Source organism: Mus caroli, unplaced genomic scaffold, assembly GCF_978045245.1.
Source record: "Mus caroli unplaced genomic scaffold, Mus_caroli_1 scaffold_9, whole genome shotgun sequence".
NCBI classification, from domain to species: domain Eukaryota; kingdom Metazoa; phylum Chordata; class Mammalia; order Rodentia; family Muridae; genus Mus; species Mus caroli.
The window spans coordinates 59,589,388-59,608,900 of NW_028227264.1; positions in this window are offsets into that span (position 1 = coordinate 59,589,388).

Here is a 19,513-nt window from a genome sequence, read left to right on the forward strand (position 1 = left end):
GGGTAAGAGCACCCGATTGCTCTTCTGAAGGTCCAGAGTTCAAATCCCAGCAACCACATGGTGGCTCGCAACCATCCGTAACGAGATCTGGCGCCCTCTTCTGGAGTGTCTGAGACAGCTACAGTGTACTTACATATAATAAATAAATAAATCTAAAAAAAAAAAAGAGAGTGAAGACAGACAGTGTACACATGTACATAAAATAAATATTTAAAAAAAACAGAAACAAGCTGGGCGTGGTGGCGCACGCCTTTAATCCCAGCACTCGGGAGGCAGAGGCAGGCAGATTTCTGAGTCCGAGGCCAGCCTGGTCTACAAAGTGAGTTCCAGGACAGCCAGGCTATACAGAGAAACCCTGTCTTGAAAAAAAAAAACAAAAACAAAAACAAAAAAAAAACAGAAACAAACAGAAAAACAACAAAACAAAACAAACAAACAAACAAAAAACCAAAAAACACAAGTATCAGGTGTTTTCAACTACCTAGAGTAAAGACCAGCCTAGGTTGCATGAGACCCTGACTCAACCAAACAAAAACCAAGGCTAGACTGGTCAAGACTGGGCATAGAGGTTCATGCCTTTAATCCCAGCACTTGGGAGGCAGAGGCAGGCAGATTTCTGAGTTCGAGCCAGCCTGGTCTACAAAGTGAGTTCCAGGACAGCCAGGCTATACAAAGAAACCCTGTCTCAAAAAAATAAAAAATAAAAATAATAATAAAATTAAATTAAAGCAAAGTTACTGATCAGCTGCATCTCAGGCATCGTGAAAATGTACCACAGAGCGGTCATAGAGAGGTCCCTGCCACATACAGAAGACTCCACCACAGTGGTCTGCCAAGATCAAAGCTATAAGGTCATCGGTGTGTGAGGAAGACACCAGCTAAGATGGCACCAGGGACCCTTCTGGGGTGCTGGGATGTTCTTCAGAGCTTTCTAGGCAGGGACTACCGAGGCCTAAGCCTACAGCAGGAAGACTCAGGGAGCTGAACTACTGGCTTCCGTTCGTGTATTTAGCGCCACCTAGTGGTACAAGCCTGTCATCCCCAAGGCAGAGGCAGAAGGAGCGTTAGCTTAAGGCCAGCCTGGGCACAAAGTGAGTTGAAGGCCCAGCCCAGGCAACTTAGTGAGACGTTTTTTCTCAAAGTAAACAATAAAAAGAAACCTAGTCATGGGCTGGTGAGATGGCTCAGTGGGTAAGAGCACCCGACTGCTCTTCTGAAGGTCCAGAGTTCAAATTCCAGCAACCACATGGTGGCTCACAACCATCCGTAATGAGATCTGACGCCCTCTTCTGGGGTGTCTGAAGACTGCTACAGTGTACTTATATATAATAAATCAATAAATTAATTAAAAAAAAAAAAGAAACCTAGTCATACATCTCAGAGGTCGAGTGGCTTGCCTAGCATGTGTGAGACCCGAGGTTCAATCAGCCCCTAGTGCCAGACCAGCTCTCTCCGGCCTCTTCTGTCACTTTGCTTTGTTGCCACATCACCTACGAAATGAAGTGTCACATCTTTTAGTTCCTTAAACCAGCCGAGTGTGCCCTTCCTCCTCCAGGTCTCTGTGTTGCAGGCCTTTCTTCCTTCAGACCCCTCATCATTCTGGTGGGGTGTTTGCTTAAATGTCACTGCCTTGAAGAAGCCTTCCCTTCCCTGTCCCGGAAGTCCCGCCTCAGCCCCTCTCTATTGCATCATGCTATATTCCCCCCCCACCCCCCGTTGGTACCCAGTACTGTCCTCACAGGACAGGCTTTCCCTGTTCTCTGACTCCCTTCAGGAGGATGTGAACCTGAGAGGAAACCCTGACCATCCTGGTTTGAACATATTTCCACAAAGAGCCTCTCAGTTACTAACTAAACATTCGTGACTAAGCTGGTCATTACCAGAGCTCATCAGAACTGCACTCCGAGGTGACAGGAAGGGATTCAATATTTGTTTTTGTTCTCTACCCCATCCCTTTAAAATAAAGAGACCTACTATGTGCCTGGACAATCTGAAGCCTTGAAGGGTGTATCATGGGACAGGGGAGGAAAGAGTGTGCCCAGGACAGGCTCAGGAATGGCTCCATTTCTGAGTTCCTAGGGTCAATGCCCCGTTATGGGTGCTAGGGGTGGCAATGGAGGCAGCTGAGCAGAGGTCTGGGCCTTAGCAGAAATCCACCCACTTCTAAAAACCCAGAAATCATTAGTCAAAGCCAAGCACCTGTTGTAGAGCCAGCTGTCATTAGCCAATGGCACTAGATATAGGAGGCACAGGGCCAGGACATGTCAGGAGTCGGCTATGCCCCCCTTCCTTGAGAGGGAGGCTCCTTGGCCTGTCTGAGTTGCAGGCCATAGCGCTCAGTGCTGTGTGGTCTCCTTGAAACAAAGTACCATGTCGCTCAGGCTGGCTTCCAACTTGCTATGTGGCCAAGAGTGACTTTGAACTCCTGGTTCTCCTGTCTCTGTCTTCCCAGGATTGAGATTTCGGGTATGTCTCACCCAGTTTTGCACCATTGTGTGTTTATGTGTATGTGTGCACCGCTCTGCAGTACAACAGTGGGCAGCTTCTCTCCCAGATGGGCTGGGGGATGGAGTAGGGGGAAGGACAATGTCTTAGTCAGGGATTCTATTATTGTGAACAGACACCATGACCATGGCAACTCTTTTTTTTTTTGATTTTTAATATTTTTATTACATATTTTCCTCAATTACATTTCCAATGCTATCCCAAAAGTCCCCCATAGCGCCCCCCACTTCCCTACCCACCCATTCCCATTCTTTTGGCCCTGGCATTCCCCTATATTGGGGCATATAAAGTTTGCAAGTCCAATGGGCCTATCTTTCCATTGATGGCCGACTAGGCCATCTTTCGATACATATGCAGCTAGAGACAAGAGCTCCAGGGTTCTGGTTAGTACATCATGTTGTTCCAACAATAGGGTTGCAGATCCCTTTAGCTCCTTGGGTACTTTCTCTAGCTTCTCCATTGGGAGCCCTGTGATACATCCAATAGCTGACTGTGAACATCCACTCCTGTGTTTGCTAGGCCCCGGCGACCATGGCAACTCTTATAAAGGACAACATTTAACTGGGCTGGCTTACAGTTCAGAGATTCAGTCCATTATCATCATGGTAGGAAGCATGGCAGCATCTAGGCAGACATGGAGAAAGAACTGAGAGTTCTACATCTTGATCCAAAGACAGCCAGAAAGAGAAGGAGTTTGAGCATAGGACCCCAAAGTTCACCCCCACAGTGACATACTTCCTCCAATGAGGCCACTCCTCTGAATAGTAGCACTTCCCATGGGCCAAGCGTATTCAAACCACCACAGAGAATAAGAGCCCTCTTTCACTGAGCATTTACTATGTCCACAAGCCACCCTCAACTCTTTCCAGCTATTTGTTTTGTCATATTGAATTTGTATTGTTTGGTTTTATTTACAGAGTTTTCCTCTGTAGCCCAGGCTGCTTTTGCACTCACTATGTTGCCTAGGCTGGCCCTGAACTCATGACATCCCTCTTGCCTTACTGCTGGGATTACAGGTCACAAGCCATCACACCTGGCTGCCATGAACTTCTTCAATCCGAGTCTCATGAGCCCTCTGAGGCATGAGCTGTTTCCCCTTTGCAGAAGAGGAGAATAAAGGCAGCGACCAGTGAACTCATTTCCTGAAAGTCTCCTAACAAGCTCTGAAGCAAAAGTTAGAACTTAACCAATGGCGCTCCAAAGCCTCGACCCCAGCACCAGGAACAGCATCTCTGCTACTGGTACGCCAGACCTCTCTCTGTATAGTGCCCGGGGAAGATGGCCACAGGTGATGGCTTTCCCTGGTCTCTGCTAAAAATGTGCAGGAATAACCCCAGTGGAAAGTCCCAAGGAAGCAAGAGAGATGCAGGGGGCCCGGTCCAGGACAGCAGGATAAAAGAGGGCAGCCTGGCTCAGCATCTGCCATTTGGCTCTCAGCTGGACCCAGCACTGGGGAAGAAGGATTCTCAGCTAAGGACTAAAGTAGGGATTGGGTCTGGAAGCCATCTGATAGACCACCTCAGTGGCCAGCCTGGTGCTTCCTCTCCTTTACTTATAGGTAATCCTGTGCCCACTCCGAGCCTGGCACCAGGCTAGGCCCAGAGAATTCCTAATTACACAAATAATAAACCAGAGTGCCCTTATAGGCCCTGTGCTCTGCAGGGAAGCAAGCAGTAATCAATAGCCCTTTGAAGCCAGGCAGTGGTGCCACACAGGTTTAAGCCCTCTCTCAGGCACTCAGGAGGGAGGTGGATCTCTGAGTTTGAGGCCAGCCTGGTCTAGGGAGTGAGTTCCAGGACAGCCAGGGCTACATAGAAAAACCTTATCTTGAAAAATAAGCCGGCTGGCAAGATGACTCAGTGGTTAAGAGCGCCGACTGCTTTTCCGAAGGTCCCGAGTTCAAATTCCAGCAACCACATGGTGGCTCACAACCATCTGTCCTTAACGAAATCTGATGCCCTCTTCTGGAGTATCTGAGGACAGCTACAATGTACTTACATATAATAAATAAATAAATCTTTAAAAAAAAAAAAAAGAAAAAGAAGCAAGCAACCCCTTTGAACAATGTGACTGTTCCTGCCTGCATTTCATATGTCTTTTCAAGTAAAATATAGGGGTTACCTTAGGGAGAATGATGGGAGTCAACTGTCTTTAGACAGGGAGAGGGAACTCTCCAAAGAGGTCACATTTAAGGGCTGTTCAACACTGGGAAGGCAGAGGCAGGAGAATTGCCATGAGCTCAAGGTAAAACCAGAAGACTGGTCAAGATGTGGAGGGAAGCTTAAAAGCAGAGAGGGAGCGTCTGGAAAGACGGACAGACAGACGGCTCAGTGGCTAAAGAGCACTGGTTGCTCTTCCAGAGGTCCTGAGTTCATTTTCCACTAAGCACATGGTGGCTCACAATCACATATAATGGGATCTGATGCCCTCTTCTGGTATACATGTGTACTACAGACAGAGAACTCATACATATCTTTTTTAAAAAGTGTGTGTGTGTGTGTGTGTGTGTGTGTGTGTGTGTGTGTGTGTGAGAGAGAGAGAGAGAGAGAGAGAGAGAGAGAGAGAGAGAGAGAGAGAGAGAGAGAGAGAGAAACAGCCTTTGAAACAGTTTCCCACCATCCAAGCCGGGGAAGCCTTGGGTAGGTGTGGACAGAAAAGAGTGGAGTGAAGGGTGACTCTCAGGACAATGCCTTCAGCAACTTAGCAATGAGGGAAAGTGTAGAGGCTAGTAGATGGTTGAGGGTCAGGCTGCAGAGTGAGAGTGGGGGTAGGGCATGGTGGTATATCCAACAACAATGGCTGTGTGGTCAGAGGAAGGAAGATGTGGAAGACTCAGGTGGAGCATTCTAGAACTTTCTTTGGTCTCTTCCACATGCACTCCAGTTTCTGAAGTCACACGAACATCTGCTGCCAAGGTCACATGCACACTGCTCTCTGCCAGCAAGCTGTTTAGAAAACTTGGAAGCCAAAGACCATGCCAAGATGCCAAGAGTCCCTTCCCCTACCTGGCCTTGAATACCCAGCCCAGCAGAGGACAAAGGAAGATAAAGCCCAGGAAACATTCGGATGTGACATTTCGCTTTCTAATCAGTCAAAAAATATTACATATATCCAATAAACAACCTGTTAGTTTTAAATCACACACATTCTGTGTACGGTGACGAAATCCTCAGCTACCTCATGCCCAGGATATGAACTGTCCACTCTCCCAGATTATCTATACAGTATAGTTCATCTTCCCTTGAGTCACTTAGCAACCATCTCAGGTCAACTGTGACTGTTGGTCAGTGTTTATGTTCCTGTAACTTTTATTTTGGGGGAAGGGAGATGGCTTTGCTTTTTGAGACAGGGTTTCTTTGTATAACAGAGCCCTGGCTATGCTGCACTGGCTCTATAGACCAGGCTGGCCTCCAACTCACAGAGATCTGCACACCACTGCCTCCCAAGTGCTGGGATTAAAGGCCTGGGCCACCATACCCAGTCTAGCTATTTAATTTTTGAAACAGGGTCTCACTATGTATCTCTGGCCAGCCTGCAGTTTGTAGGGATTCTTGGTTCTTCTGTCTCTCAGGATGGGGATTATAGGCATATAATCAGCTCTGGGTGTATAGGTATGCATGTGTATATGTGTGTGTGTATGTATGTGTGTGTTTGTGTATGTGCATGCATGTGTATATGTATGTGCATATGTGTGCATATGTATATGTGTGTGTTCTCAGAGAAGTATGTATATGTGTATGTGTGCGTATGTTTGTGCATGCATGCCTGTGTGTGTGCCTGTGTATGCATATGTGTGTGTGTATGTGTGTGTGTGGTGTTTATGTGTGTGTATTCTCAGATTCTCAGGTGAGTATGTGTATGTGTGCATGTGTGTGCCTGTGCATGTGTGTGTGCATATGTTTCTCTGTGTGTGTGTCTGGTGTGCAGGTGTATATGTATGTATATGTGAGCGTGTATATATGTGTGTGTATTCAAGAGGGAGTATGTGTTTGTGTGTTGACAGTCTCACTGCCCAGGCTAGCCTCAAACTCATTATCATCCTGTCTCAGTCTCCTGAGTGCTAGGCTTATAGGCATGTGCATCACAGCTCGCTCAAGTGACCCCAGTGAAGCAGAGTCCATAGGCTCTTGTCTATAATCCCAGTGCTAGGCATGCTGAAGCAGGAGGATTGCCATCTAGACTACACAGTAAAGTGTAGAAAAAGTGTAGCCCGTCCAGAAAAAATAAACAAAAAAAACCCATAAAACCTGGGCTGGAGAGATGGCTCAGCAGTTAAGAGCACTGACTGCTCTTCCAGAGGTCCTGAGTTCAATTCCCAGCAACCACATGGTGGCTCACAACCATCTGTAATGGAATCTGATGCCCTCTTGAAGACAGCTACAGTGTACTCATATAAATAAAATAAATTAATTAAAACAAAACAAAACCCCCCACAAACCCCACAAAATCCAACATCCCCCTCTAAAATTTAAAGATCAAATAACCTTCCTTTACTTAATACAATACATGTTATATCGTGTACTTAGTCATTCTTATTAATCACTTACTGGGTCTAATTTATACATTTTTTTTAGAATGTAAAAAAAATGGCTTGGAACTGGCTTGGAACTTGCTATGTAACCCAGGCTAGCCTGGAACTCACAGAGGTCTGCTTGCTCTGCCTCCTGAGTGCTGGGATCACAGGAGTTAGCTAGTGCCTAACCACCACACCCAGTTTTTCTTTTAATACCAATGTGACCTTGGGCAGGAACGGAAGCGGTGAGATCCTCAGTGTTTTCACCTGTGAAATGGGAATAAGTACGCCTCCTGAGAACAACTGGAAAGTCGCCCCCTTGAAGCTTCCTGTCACCGGTGCTGGGATGACCTGGAGCTGACGCAGCTGGCTCTGTTGTGCTGTCATTTGAGAGAATTTCACTCTGACGTAAGGGTGGTGCACATCTGACATGGAATTGATACAGCGGCCTTCCTTCATTGTTTTATGAGAGTTCCACTCATTCATGTGTATTTAACTTAGCCTGGAATTCACTATGTAGACCGGGATGGCCTTGAACTCACAGAGATCCTCCTGCCTCTGCCTCCTGAGTTCTGGGTTGAAAGGTGAGCGTCACAACAGCTGGCTTCTCTCACACTTTTCTTTAGTCTTGCTTGGAAAGCACACAAGTTTGGCACAGCCCCATCTCACCTCAATCTCCAGGTATCTAGAAGCAGATACCAGCCATAAGAATAAAGAACTCCTAGCTTGGCTGGGGTGAGAACAGATTTTCACTTCCAAGGAATTAGCTGTTCTCTAAAGTACTTCCTGCCCCGTTGAGAGTCCCTGGCTAATCGCATTAGCTGTCTCAGTATGCGCACCTCTCCTGAGATGCCTTTGAAGTCCTGGCCCTTTGATGTGAGTGGGGAATGCAGTTTGCCTGGAGATCCTGAGACCCCTGTGGTCAGTGGCCCACAGAGCATGGGTGCTTGCTGCGAGTCTGAGCTGCAGGTGCTGCCTCTCTGCTTGCGGTGACGCAGGGTGGGCTTTAGAGTCAAAGAGCTGAAGGCTAGTGCCAATCTTGCCATTAACCATTGTGACCTTCGGTCGGTTACCCAGCCTCTGAGCCTCCCATGCTTCCCCTTCAAATGAGGATTATAGAAACACCTCATGGGGGGTGGGGCGGGGCAGTCCCTCATCTCACCTGCTCAAGAGCAAGACTCTCTGAAAAGACAAATCTTCCTGGGTCCCCTGCAGCCCTGAAATGAGACTGCCTTCCAAAGACCTTAGAGAATTGTAACTTTATTCAAAAATATTCTCTTAACCGTGTTTTTCTCTCAGACTTATAAACAAACATATGAAGAACATCATTATATATTTCCATTTTTGACACTTTGTTTTAGGAACATGTTTGTTCAGTCTTCTCTGTTTGTTTGTTTGTTTTTTAGTTTTGCTTTTGAGAGCCCTGGATATCCTGGAACGTGCTATGTAAACCAGGCTGCCCTTGAACTTGTTGCGAATCCCTGCCTCTTTCTCTCAAACGCTGGAATTACAGGCTACTGGGAACCAAACCTGAGACTTCTGGGAGAGCAGCCAGTGCTCTAAACCACAGAGTCATCTCCCCAGTTCCCCAAAATGCAATCTTTTAAAATGTTTTCAGTAAAGCATCACAGAATGGCTGTGTAAGTCTTTACTGTTTATCCTTTTAGAATTATTAAAGATCCAAGGAACACTTAATAAAAGCAAAAAGTATTCCACAACTCTGTGTGTACAGTTGTCTGGTTTTGTTTGTCTGTTTTTGTTTGTTTGTTTGTTTGTTTGTTTGTTTGGGCAACGTCCCTCGGTATACAGCTGGTATACAACTTTAACTGGAATGAAGGCACATGTCTTTAATCCCAGCACTCCAGTAAACCGAGCAGGTGGATCTCTGTGAGGGTAGCATGGTCTACATAGTAAGTTCCAGAACAGTCAGGCTACATAGTGAAACCCTGTCTCAATCAATTAATTGATCGATCAATAATCAATCAATCAATCAAGAACACAGTCTCACAGAGTCTGACTGTTCTGAGCCCCCTACTTGGTATAGACCAGGCTTGAACTCATGACCATCCTCCTGCCTCAACCTCCTGAGTGCTGAGACTGTAGGCTCAAGCCACCAGAGAGCTCTGTCTTTTCTGTTTCTGTTTGTTTCTTGGTTTGGGTTTTGAGACAAGTCTTGTGTGGCTCGGGCTAGCTTCTCACTGGTACTTACTAAGTAGTGAAGGATGCTTTTCAACTCCTGATCTCCAGCCTGCTCTTTGAAGTGCTGGCATTGTAGCCAGATGCTTGCTTTTGCTCTTAGTAGGTAACTGACCTGATCATTATCATAAAGCAATTTGGGGGGACAGTGAGCACCTTCGCTCCCAGAAAACAGTTCTGCTGTCATTATATCCCCCTACACAGACACACAGACATGGGGGGACCTCTTTTTAACCCAGGGCTCAGAGCTGAATCTGCACCTCACCTTCAGCCCTGTGACTTCCTCCAAGGGACAAGGGGTAGGCAGGGAGGCGGGAGACAGCAGATAGAGGCTGTGGGAATCTCAGAAGCTCCACAGTGGGAGGAGAAGCCATCTTCCTGGTGGCCTCTGTGTTTGTTTCACAAAACCTTCCCACTCCCTGGGGTTCCCAGGCCAAGGGAGCCTTTCCCTCCTGACCCTGTGGGAAGGAAGCACCTGGCTGGGCTCCTGCTGGACAGAGCCCAGGATGAGGAGTCTCAGGCACTTTAGATCTGCCTGGCCCCTGGCGCTAGACCGGCTCAATCCAGTCTGTCAGGCCAAGATGGTGCTAGCCCACCTCAGGACACGGCTCCCATGATGCTCCTGAGAGGTTCACTACAGGGACATGTATGGGCCATGAGTCCGAATACTGATTCATCACGACAGACGTCCTCTGGTCCTCTGTCATGTTCCTACAAGATTTGGGGAGAAGACTCAGACTAGAGGAAAGTGTGACCTGGGCTCCTGTCCTTTTGGCAACCACAGCACCGAGAAGCATCTGCCCTGACTTCATCCCTTCCACCTGTGTCCCCACCCCTACCCCAGTGCAAGCACTAGGAAACGTACTCATGGAACAAACAGGTCCTGTTTCCTTCTGTGTGTCACAGATAGGCCAGTGGCCCACTGATGAATTCGTGCTATAGCTCAAGGATGGGGCTGGGGGCTGAGGAGGGGACAGTTAAAAATGAGCAAATGGTCACAATGAGTTCATCTCTGCTGTGGTGGGATGTGCCGTGGAGATGCCCAAGCATCTACCACACAGCATTGGCACACAGGAGGCTCTTCAGCGGCAGGCAGCCAGTGGATGAGGGAAGGCCCCCCTGGGGCTGTGTGGGGAGCCCTGGCCTGGGTTTACAACACAGGAGAACTTGGGGTGGATCCTAGCATGACTGCCTGTTAGAAACTCTTCCCTAAGTGAGCGGCCAAGCCTTCTGAGCCTCGGTTTTTCTGTCTGTAATGCGGAAGTCAACATCCTATCAGTTCCTAGGACTAACAAGGGATCCACACTTAGCCTGCTTCCAGTTTACACAACCAGGGCCATATATGTCAGTCTAGGTGATCTAATCATGGGTGAGAGTCACCATAGGGGACAGTTAGGAGTGGTAGGGGCAATCTAAACCCTCCTGAGTCTCCACTTTCTGATTCTGGCTCTTTCTCAAATCCAATATTCATCTGAGTTTACAAATCATTTGGGTTTTTTGTTGTTGTTGTTGTTGTTGTTTTTGTTTTTTCTGTTTTTCCAGGCAGTTTTTCTGTGTAGCCCTGGCTGTTCTGGAACTCATTCTGTAGACCAGGCTGGCCCTGAACTCACAGAGATATTCACCTGCCTCTGCCTCCTGAGTGCTGGGATTAAAGGCGTGCACCATTATCATCCATGGGATTTCCTATTGTTAATGATTTAATAATAACCTTTAAAAAGTGGCAAAATAAAATAAAATGTTCTGGCCAACTGGCCTCAGGCAGTTTGTCATCTCCACCCACAAGTGCCAGGCCCTTTGCAGTGCACTCAAACCATGTAACCGGCCTGCTGGCCAAAAGCCCTTGCAGTTTTAAGGCCTCCTCTCCTAAACAAAAAACAGACAGGGCTCGCTCCTGAGGGACAGGGTGTCCTGGAGGAGCAGGGGGCAGTGACCCTGGAGCTGGATTCTGAGGATTGTTTGGTTTCAGACTCTGGGGACAAGGACGGAGGTGTATATTTTACATAACCAAAACAGACCTGGCTTCCAGGTTCTCCCAACCGCCTCGCCCTCAGTCTCTACCTGGCATACCCTGCCCCCAACCCTGAACTTTCCAGCCCCTGATGGTCTTCCCTGTGTAATCCAGACATTTTGGTCCTTGTCTCTTCTTTTCTCTCCCTTCATGCACACACACCCTTCTCTCTCCACCCCTTACCCTCCCCCCGCCCCCCCCCCCTTTCCTCACAGCGACTTCCCTGGCCTTGGTTCCTGGGGCCAATGAATTCCCCTGCCCAAGAACAGCTTCCCAGTAAACCTGCCTATTCTGGTTCGAATCTGCTCATTCGGTGAGAATGCACTTATACATTTACTTATCACTTGGGTTTTTTGTTTTGTTTTCTTTTTTTTTTTTAAAGCAGAATCTTGCTAGGTTTATCAGGCTAGCCTTGAACTTATAACAATCTCCCTGTTTCAGCCTCTGGAGAATGGAAATTACAGGCGTGTGAACACCATCCCTCTCTATTTATTGAACTAAGTAATTAATAAGGGCAGGCTGGTCTCAACTTCTCTTTGTAAAATGAGGATGACTGTGAACTCATCCCGTCCCCGCCCCCGCCCCGCCCCCATCCCCGCCCTCACCCCCGCCCCCGCCCCTGAGTGCTGGGATTATACCAAGCCTGGATACTGTGGTTTTGGGAATGGAATCCGGGGCTTCACCTATGCAAGGCAAGCAAACTCTCTTGGCCAGTCAAGTTGGATCCCCACCCTAATGAGATGAGCTCTCACCGGGTTACCAGGGCTTGTCTCAAACTTGTGGGCTCAGGTCACTTACCCCTTTCGACAGCCTTCTAAGTAGTCGCCGAGACTATTGCTCACAATCCCCAAACTCTGATAACAGTAATGCTTTGTGTAAATAAAGAGACAAAAAGATTTGGGGCAAAAGAAAAAGAAAGGAAGGAAGGCAGAAAAGAAGGAAGGGAGGGAGGAAGGAAGGAAGGGAGGAAGGAAGGAAGAGAGGAGGGAAGGATGGAAGGAAGAAAGGGAGGGAGGAAGGAAGAAAAGAAGGAGGGAGGGAGGAAGGAAGGAAGGGAGGAAGGAAGAGAGGAGGGAAGGATGGAAGGAAGAAAGGGAGGGAGGAAGGAAGAAAAGAAGGAAGGAGAGAGGAAGGGAGGAAGGAAGGAAGAGAGGAGGGAAGGATGGGAGGGAGGAAGGAAGGAAAGAAGGAAGGAGGGAGGGAGGGAGGGAGGGAGGGAGGGAGGAAGGAAGGAAGGAAGGAAGGAAGGAAGGAAGGAAGGAAGGGAGGGAGGAGGGAAGGATGGAAGGAAGAAAGGGAGGAAGGAAGGAGGGAGGGAGGAAGGAAGGAAGGAAGGAAGGAAGGAAGGAAGGAAGGAAGAGAGGAGGGAAGGATGGAAGGAAGAAAAGGAGGGAGGAAGGAAGAAAAGAAGGAAGGAGGGAGGGAGGGAGGGAGGGAGGAAGGAAGGAAGGAAGGAAGGGAGGGAGGAAGGAGCTGTCAACGTCAGAAGTGGGCAGTCATTTTTGTGGGGCTGGAGCACACTTGGGGTGAGGTGGGAGGCTGGAGGGGAGGATTGTGAGAGACAGACTGGAGAGCAGGAGCTGTCAATACCTCAAGACCACAGAGAGCCACTAGAGCCCAGCAGGGGCGGAGACAGGGACCTCTCAGCTCTGAGTGTCCATCTCACAGATGGGGTGGAACCCTGAAAGTGCAGTCAAGAAGCAAGCCCCGTGTTGGGACATCGCTCTTCTCCTGCTTCTAGGAAACTTCATCTGGAGGCTGTCATGGATACATGGACACTGCTAAACACTGCATGCCCTGTCTGTCTGTCTGTCTGTCTGTCTGTCTGTCTGACTGATGACTATCATTTTTGAGGTAGGGTCTCACTAGGACAACTGCTGAACAATACTTTATTCATTTACCTATTTATTTATTTGTGAGGTAGGGTCTTACTATGTAGACCCGGCAGGCCTGGGACTCAGAAAGATCCACCTGCATCAGCCTCCAGGTTGCTGGGACTGCAGGCACTTGCCTCTATGCCGGCTGGTAGGTGTTTTATTTTGAAGCTTTTCTATATAGCTGGAGACTGTACAGAGAAGAGGGTGTGCCCCCACCCCAAAGTATTGGTGGGAACCTAGGTCCTTGCACACACGAAGCAAGCACCCTACTATACATTCACATACCCAAACCCTTTGAGACAGGGTCTCTCACTAAGTTGTTGAGGCAGGCCTCAGCTTCTCAGTAGCTGGTATTACAGGTCTTCAGCCCCAGCTCCTGGAGGGGACTTTTTTTTTTTTTTAAAGATTTATTTATTATTATAAGTTCACTGTAGCTGTCTTCAAATGCACCAGAAGAGGGTATCAGATCTCATTATGGGTGGTTGTGAGCCATCATGTGGTTGCTGGGATTTGAACTCAGTACCTTTGGAAGAGCAGTCGGTGCTCTTACCCACTGAACCATCTCACAAGCCCCGTTTTGTTTTTCGAGACAGGGTTTCTCTTTATAGTCCTTGCTGTGCTAGAACCCACTCTGTAGACCTCGAACTCAGGCTGGCCTCGAACTCAGAAATCCGCCTGCCTCTGCCTCCCAAGTGCTGGGATTAAAGGCGTGCACCACCACGGCCTGGCTCTGGAGGGGACTTTTAATCTGTGTTGTCAGAGTTGGGGTTTACTGAAGAGAGGCTTCAGCCCAGGTCTTACTTTCTTTTTTTTTTTTTTTTTGGTTTTTCGAGACAGGGTTTCTCTGTGTAGCCCTGGCTGTCCTGGCACTCACTTTGTAGACCAGGCTGGCCTCGAACTCAGAAATCCGCCTGCCTCTGCCTCCCGAGTGCTGGGATTAAAGGCGTGCGCCACCACGCCCGGCTCAGGTCTTACTTTCTAAATCGCAGTCCCTTGAATCATTTGGTACATGCTGTAAATGGATGCTAGAAGCTGTGCCAGGCACTGCAGGGATGGATGCAGGAAGGCAGATGATCTCCGCCTTCACGAAGAACTCGACATTGAGTTCTTCCTCTCGGTGTGGCTTCCGAGCACTGACACATACAGTTGCTCAGGAGTAGCTAGGAAGAGTTTACCCAGGTACCAACATCAGCAGTGGCTCAAGTCTCTTATACAAAATACTTTCATGTCTACATATAAACTATATGACTCCCCAGACGCTCTTTACAAAGTCTCATGTAGCCCAGGCTGACCTTGAACTAGGTAGCTAAGAATGACCTTGAACTTCTGATCTTCCTGCTCCTACCTCCCAGATGCTGCGATTACAGGTGTCTGCACCACCACACCAAGTTTATGAAGTACTGGGGAATTGAACCCAGGGCCTTGCCCGTGCTAGGGAAGTACTCTATCAACTAAGCTACACGCCTAGCCCTTCTCATACACTTTAGACTATCTCCCAGTGATTTATAAAACCTAATACAAAAAAAAAAAAAAAAAAGCTGGGCAAAAGGTTATTACCCTCTCTATGTTGGTTTCCCTACAATATTTCTTTTTCTTTTTTTTTTGGTTTTTTTTTTTTTGGTTTTTTTGTTTTGTTTTGTTTTTTGAGACAGGGTTTCTCTGTGTAGCTCTGGCTGTCCTGGAACTCACTCTGTCCACCAGGCTGGCCTCGAACTCAGAAATCCACCTGCCTCTGCCTCCCAAGTGTTGGGATTAAAGGTGTGTGCCACCACTGCCTGGCACCTACAATATTTTCTAACCAAAATGGTTGAACCTACAGATTCAAAACCTGCAGACACAAAGGGTCAACTATATGTGAAGGCAGTCAGTGTCAAATTGGGAGAGACAGGGGCAGGTGCATCTCTGTGAGTTTGAGGCCAGCCTGGTCTACAGAGCAAGTTCCAGGATAGCTAGTGCCACACAGAGAAACTCTGCCTTGAAAAACCAAAAACCAAAACCAAACAAATAAAAAAGTAGAAATAGCCGGGCGTGGTGGCGCACGCCTTTAATCCCAGCACTCGGGAGGCAGAGGCAGGTGGATTTCTGAGTTCGAGGCCAGCCTGGTCTACAGAGTGAGTTCCAGGACAGCCAGGGCTATACAGAGAAACCCTGTCTCAAAAAACCAAAAAAAAAAAAAAAAAAAAAAAAGTAGAAATAATGAATGTGTCTGAGGTACCGGGCTGTGGCATGACCCGATTTAATGAACTGTCAGGTGCTACACATGGTGTGTTTCCCTGAGTGAACTATCTACAGCACCTGTATTATTTACACATTAGTATTTATCTTCGTTTTATAGTCACTCAAGCAGCAGCGTCAAAACGCATCTGGCAAGAAGGCTCAGCAGATAAAGGAACTTTCTGCTAAACGTCACACATGCCACACACATCACACACAGTCATGGTGCATGTCTGGTCTGTACGCATACTTGAATGAATAAGTCAGTGTGGTGGTCGCTTTTAATAGAGTGAATGACCGATCCAATACATTGAGGTGGTTGAGAGGAGGATCCGGGTGGGTTTGCTTTCTAAAGCCTGACCTCAGGGCCCTAGAGCACTCAGGCCCAAACCACACTAATGCTCAGGGTAGGGGGGGGGGGGGCACGGCCAGCGGGAAGCCTTCCCAATCTCAAGAGACTTTGCCCCTACTCCCCTGTGGCAGCTGTGCGGGGCCTCAAAGGTTATCTCTCAGGTCAGTCCGTCTGGGGAAGTGAGAAAGTGCCACCCTCTGCCTGAGAAAAAAAGCACTTCTGGCCTTTCAGGAAACAGCCCTGGGACTGACTAGCGAAATGTCCTTAATTAACAGAGAACACTGATGTGATTGTAAGTCTGTGTCGGGACAAGGCTGTGGAGTCTTGGATCGCCTTCCAGTGGAGCAAGAGAAGGAGGAGATGGCACAAGCTTTGTCAGACAGTCCAGGGAGAAAGCCCAGACCCCCATGCAGCTGGCCGCCAATACACACAAGGAATGAGCTCTGTCTGCAGCCCCGGTCACGAGAGGGCAAGGCTTAGGAAGCCTAAAAAATACTCTTCCTACAAGATATATTTGTATGCAGGAAGTGGTGGTGCACACCTTTAATCCCAGCACTCAGGAGGCAGAGGCAGGCGAGGCAGAGCCAGGTGGATTTCTGAGTTTGAGGGCAGCCTGGTCTACAAAGTGAGTTCCAGGACAGCCAAGGCTACACAGAGAAACTCTGTCTCGGAAAAACCAAAAAAAAAGATACATTTGTACAACGTTTTTTTCTGAGATGGGGCCCCATTTGTTTCTTTTTTTTTTTTTTTTTTTTGCCATTTACTTTTTTTTTTTTTTTTTTAAGATTTATTTATTTATTATATGTAAGTACACTGTAGCTGTCTTCAGACACTCCAGGAGAGGGCGCCAGATCTCGTTACGGACCTTCGGAAGAGCAGTCGGGTGCTCTTACCCACTGAGCCATCTCACCAGCCCCCATTTGTTTCTTTCAGTTTGGTTATTATGTAGCTGAGGCACGCCTGGGAGCTCTGATGTTTGGGTCTCCATCACCTGGGATTCTTGTATTGCTTAGGTTTTGTTTTGTTTTTTAAATGCAAAAAACATTTTGCATGGTGACATATGCACTTAAGAGGCAGAGGCAAGTGGATCTCTCTGAGTTCAAGGCCAGCCTGGTCTACATAGTGAATTCCGAGATAGCCAGGACTACACAGGAAAAACCTGTCTTAAAAAGCCAGAAAGAGAGAGACAGAGACAGAGACAGAGACAGAGAGACAGAGACAGAGAGAGACAGAGACACAGAGACATAGATAGAGAGACTGAGAGAAGGAAATTTAACATTTTTTTTAAAAAAATGTGGGCTGGTGAGATGGCTCAGTGGGTAAGAGCACCCGACTGCTCTTCCAAAGGTCCAGAGTTCAAATCCCAGCAACCACATGGTGGCTCACAACCATCCGTAATGAGATCTGGTGCCCTCTTCTGGAGTGTCTGAAGACAGCTACAGTGTACTTACATATAATAAATAAATAAATCAAAAAAAATGTTTATTTATTTTATGTATATGAAAACACTATTGCTCTCTTCAGACACACCAGAAGAGGGCATCAGATTCCATTACAGATGGTTGTGAGCCACCATGTGATTGCTAGGAATTGAACTCGGGATCTTTGGAAGAGCAGCCAGTGCTCTTAACTGCTGAGCCATCTCTCCAGCCCCCATGCCTTCTGTTCCAGCCTCCATTTATTAAAACTTTAAAACATGTATTTACATATTTGTGTGTGTTGTGCCATGGCAGAGGGCAGGCTGCAGGAATCGATCATCCTTCACTACGTGGGTCTCAGGGATCGAACTCAGATCTCCAGCTTTGGCTGCAAGCACTTTTATCCACTGAGCCCTCTCACAAGTTCTTTCTTTTCCTTCTCTTCCCAGCTCTCTTTTAAGGGGAAGCACCATCAGTTGGCACATGGTTCTGGGGGATGGGTAGACCTGCCTCTCCCTCCTGATGGCTCTGTCTAGTGTCTCCTGGGCCCCCAGCACAGCACTTCTCCTAAGCATTCACTCTACTTCAGGTGTCTTGGACATGGGGTAGATGATGAAGTGGATGGAAGCTTCCAGCAGAGTGGCTGATGCGCGTGTCTCTCCATAATTAGTCACTGTTATTACCATTAACTTCAGTTCTTACACTTTCCATGTGCCACACCAGGCAAGAGACACAGGATGCGGAAAGCTTAACCATTCATTTCTTTTTTCTTTTTCTTTCTTTCTTATTTTTTTTTTTCCTGAGACAGGGTTTCTCTGTATAGCCCTGGCTGTCCTAGAACTCACTTTGTAGACCAGGCTGGCCTCAAACTCAGAAATCCGCCTGCCTCTGCCTCCCGAGTGCTGGGATTAAAGGCATGAGCCACCACACCCAGCAACCATTCATTTCAAGAATCTGCTAGGGCTGGTGAGATGGCTCAGCAGTTAAGAACACTGGCTGTTCTTCCAGAGGTCCTGAGTTCAATTTCAGCACCCACATGGTGGCTCACAACCATCTATAGGAGGAACTGATGCCCTCTTCAGGCAGGGGGGTGTATATGCAGTAGAGCATTCATACATTAAATTTAAAAAAAAAAAAAAGAAGCTTCTATCCGGTACTGAAGGTAACACCACCTTTATTGTTCCTTCTCAGATCTTGGTGGGTTAAGTCTGCCCTTAGTCACCTAGACCTCCCAGGAGGTGAGAGGCTGGCAACCCCAGGTTTTAGAATCCCCATCTCTTCAGCATCACTCTGCACGGTCATGCTTGCTGTTCATTTTTTTTTTTAAAGATTTATTTATTTATTATATGTAAGTACACTGTAGCTGTCTTCAGACACTCCAGAAGAGGGCGCCAGGTCTCATTGCGGATGGTTGTGAGCCACCATGTGGTTGCTGGGATTTGAACTCTGGACCTTTGGAGGAGCAGTCGGGTGCTCTTACCCACTGAGCCATCTCACCAGCCCCTGTTCATGTTTTTATTAGTCCAGATCTCACCATGTAGCCCGCTGGCCTGGCACGCCACCTGCAACTCACCCATGGAACTTGCTACGTGGGGTCAGGTTGGCCTTGAACTCAGAGGGATCCTCCTGCCTCTGTCTCTCAGAGTGCTGGGATTAAAATCATTTCCCACAATGCCTAGCAAGCTGTAATTGTCTGAGTTGTACATGCTAGGACCCAGGGGCCATTGGCCTCTGGGGAGAGGTCTGCTGCAGAAGGCAGGACCTCCTTGTTCCCTACACTATAAGCATCCAGATGTTTGTTTAATTCTTTCAACAGGGTTCAGAGCCTCCCATGCACTTCAGCTTTAAGTGGGAGGAGGAGATCTTGCCAGCTGTTTTACTGGGGACACATCCTACTAGGTAACTTGGCCCACCCAGGTTTCCAAAGCCTTCAGATAAGAACCCCTGGGGTGCTCGATGAATATGTAGATAGCCACTCCCTCTCTCCAAATTCCACTTCTGAAGTCTGGAGGGAACTGTGGGGCTTAACAAACAGTTCAGGAGACAGCATCCTTGGGCAAGTCCACACAAGTGCTCTGCACTGTGGGCGCGGGGCTGGGGCTGGGGCTCAATTCCTATTGTTTTTACTTAGCACCAGGAGTCCGCAGGTTCAAGCCTCAATATCTCAGAAATCTGGGCACACATAATGAGTACGTAGGAGGTAGAGGCAAGAGGATCGATCTGATTCTGAGGTCATCCTCAGCTACAAAATGAGTTCGAGGCTAGCCTGGGCTACACAAGACCCTGTTTGGGGCGGGGTGGGGAGCTTAAGACTAGACTACAGTATTGAATGGGAGGGCAGGATAAGCCAACTGGTAGTTCATCAGGATAGTCAGGGTGCCTGCAACCTCAGGCTCCTTTCAAGTGTTTAGAGCAGTTCCTACAGGATCA